This window comes from Branchiostoma floridae, chromosome 5 (genome assembly GCF_000003815.2).
Source record: "Branchiostoma floridae strain S238N-H82 chromosome 5, Bfl_VNyyK, whole genome shotgun sequence".
In the NCBI taxonomy this organism is placed as follows: domain Eukaryota; kingdom Metazoa; phylum Chordata; class Leptocardii; order Amphioxiformes; family Branchiostomatidae; genus Branchiostoma; species Branchiostoma floridae.
This window is the reverse complement of record NC_049983.1, coordinates 27,782,641-27,785,209: the sequence shown is the minus strand read 5'-3', so window position 1 is coordinate 27,785,209 and position 2,569 is coordinate 27,782,641. Positions and strand designations below refer to the sequence as shown.

The window sequence follows — 2,569 nt, the reverse complement described above, 5'->3', positions numbered from 1 at the left end:
ATATGGTATTATTAGTACAGAGAAAAATATGGTTAATGTAGTTCTGAGCCTTCGTAGTTTTCAGGTCACGCTCCCGCATACCAAATGCATGCCCGATGGTACACCCTTGGGAAGGAGGCCCAAAGATCACGCGTGTTTGAACGTGTTCGCCTTTTTCTTAGGCATTTTGGCATCAACAAAACTGGTACCTGTGAACTTGCTAATAAGGCTACCTAAGAATGATCATGAATGTCTTATGTTACGGTCACATTTCCCAACCGGAAGTTACCGGAATAAAAAAAAAATAAAGCTACATTTATGAAGGATAGACATCCAAATTAAAAAGTAAAGTTGTTTATGGTCGTTTATCAGTTCACAAATTATGGCCACTACTTATTTTCTTTGCATTTTGTGTGTTTTAGGCCCTCTACATACTTTTTATTTGTTCACGAGAGCTGCCCAATTGGACCCCGGGTTGGAACTGTTACCGTAAAACTACCCCCAGCTTGAGGAGCGAAAGTTGCATGGTCGGTTCCCGTTTGTAAATGTGACCGTAACATTACCCTTATTTTTGAGGAGCTGTTGAAGATCTTGTTTGAGAGATTTATTAATTCTTTTGGCAAATCTTTTATCCAATATTGTGTTGACCCTTTCACCTCACTTAGTATTAGGCCACAGTAAGTAGCTATTGTGGATGACATCAGCGCGAATACAATGTTTTGAATGGAATGAATGAGAGCCGATCTAAGTGACAAAAATTTTACTCATTGCGGCGCCCCTTTGTAATCAGTCCATCTGCATAATTCATCTCAGTTCGGGTAACGATGTTAGCCAGACCATGGCCACATGGGGTCGGCGTCATTGTCTTGGTGATGTCGGAATTTCTTAGTAATCGGTGACATCCCTAATTGATCTGAGCCGAAATGCCGCCGTGCTAATCAATGCCAAAAACATCCCTTTGTTTATTACCGACAGAACTCCGTATGTGGCCCGGCCGCTGGCACGGCAAGGTGCCACGGTACCGCTAAAGCGGTCATTACAGCAGCGCATCTCGTGGCGTATGCATCGCAGACTTTTCGCTCTAAAATTTCTCGAGTTTTCGCTTAAGTCTTTCCTCTAACCTTGTCGGACGATTTGAACACGCTTGTCCCTAGTTTCATCTTGCTGGCCAAGCCACCACGTATACGCCCCGTCGGCGGAAACCGCTTCCCGTTCAGCGGAGCCAGCGCGCCAAGACCCCGTAAACGTCGGCCCGTCCCTGGAGCCAGTCAGCTAGGTCTCCGTCGGTTCATTCCTCGGTACCGGTCAATCACGTCCCCGTTCCGGTGTCTCCCTACAGAGCCCTTGCGAGGCCCTTAACATAGGACACAATTTTCGCGGTCTCAAGCCGGATTTCCTCCGAACTTGTTCGTACGTACCCGGCGGCATTGCTTGGACAGTGCTTTGACAACGTACTCCCAGACTGTTGACTTCCTGACCCTTCTTGACCCGTCTTCAGCTTAGAGAGGCGAACATCCGGTCAACACCGATCAACTAGCCGAACCTTTCTTCAGTGACCGAACTCAACTCCACGGTGAGCTGCCATATTGTTGTATCTTGTTACAAACTTGTCCTTCTGATACTTCAACTACGAACATTGCCATTACCAGACACTCTTTTGTATCCCGACAGAAGTCATTTGTTCGGCGTCGTACTATGACAGCCTCCGACGAGCAATTTGTCCTAATTTTTGGGTATCTATTACGTAGACATTCAGTTTCATGGCGTGCCGGGTTGCACCATCCCAAAATATTACGCTAGTGTGCTTCCTATTCTGCAGCAAACCAGTCCTCACATTGTGTACGTAGAGCTAGGGCACAACGATATATGTAGACGCCAATGGGCTCCAGAAACCATAGCTCGTGATTTAGTAGCTTTGGCACGCAAAATCTCTGAAATCCATTCAGTTCGACAGGCGATTCTAGTTGAACCAATCTGGCGATTGAAATCCCCCTGTAACATGCCGGACTTCCACTCACGCATCCATGATTCCCATCCGTTCACAGATGGTACCACGCAAAGCTGTGGCAGAAAAACCCTAACTATTTCGTTTCTGAACGGTATTTTTCTGAGCCATTCTCTTCAAATTGTTCCTAATTGAAGGCTTGTTTTGTTAACTTTTTTTCAATTGCTTCAATCGCCAGTTGGCTTCACATTTGGTGTATTTTTAGCCCCGGACAGAAATGTTCCAGTCAACATGACGACGACCTTGGACTGTTGGACTTCAAAAGAAACATGGACTGGTTCGACTGACATGGACTTGCAAAATGGAGACAAATGGCCGCATGCTGAGGATTCGAGTAACTAATCGCCTATGAGATTATGTATGAATTTCTCCTCAGGTGAGTATGCCCGTTGTGCTGCTCTGGTTTAAGTCGACTTAGTTATGTTTAGTTAAGTTAAGTGAAAGGTTATGTTGAACGGGAAGACAACGACCTTAGTGATCTGACAGGAAATTTGTGGATTCTTGTGTCTGGCTCCCAGTCATTTGCTCTGCATACGTCCCCAGACTTGCGTCCTTGTCTAAAACTTCTGTGATGCCCACTCAACA

At 45.7% G+C, this 2,569-nt stretch overlaps 1 protein-coding gene and 1 long non-coding RNA gene across 6 annotated transcripts in view; both read right to left on the bottom strand.

The window, feature by feature from the left end:
- The window catches only part of LOC118415196, a 777-nt gene extending 463 nt beyond the window's left edge, over nucleotides 1–314 (bottom strand). Inside the window, exon 1 of the long non-coding RNA XR_004831087.1 lies at nucleotides 213–314. This is a non-coding gene — a long non-coding RNA (uncharacterized LOC118415196). The remainder of the gene's footprint in view (nucleotides 1–212) is intronic.
- The window catches only part of LOC118415194 (complex I assembly factor ACAD9, mitochondrial-like), a 26,408-nt gene that overhangs the window by 6,273 nt on the left and 17,566 nt on the right, over nucleotides 1–2,569 (bottom strand). The window lies entirely within an intron of this gene.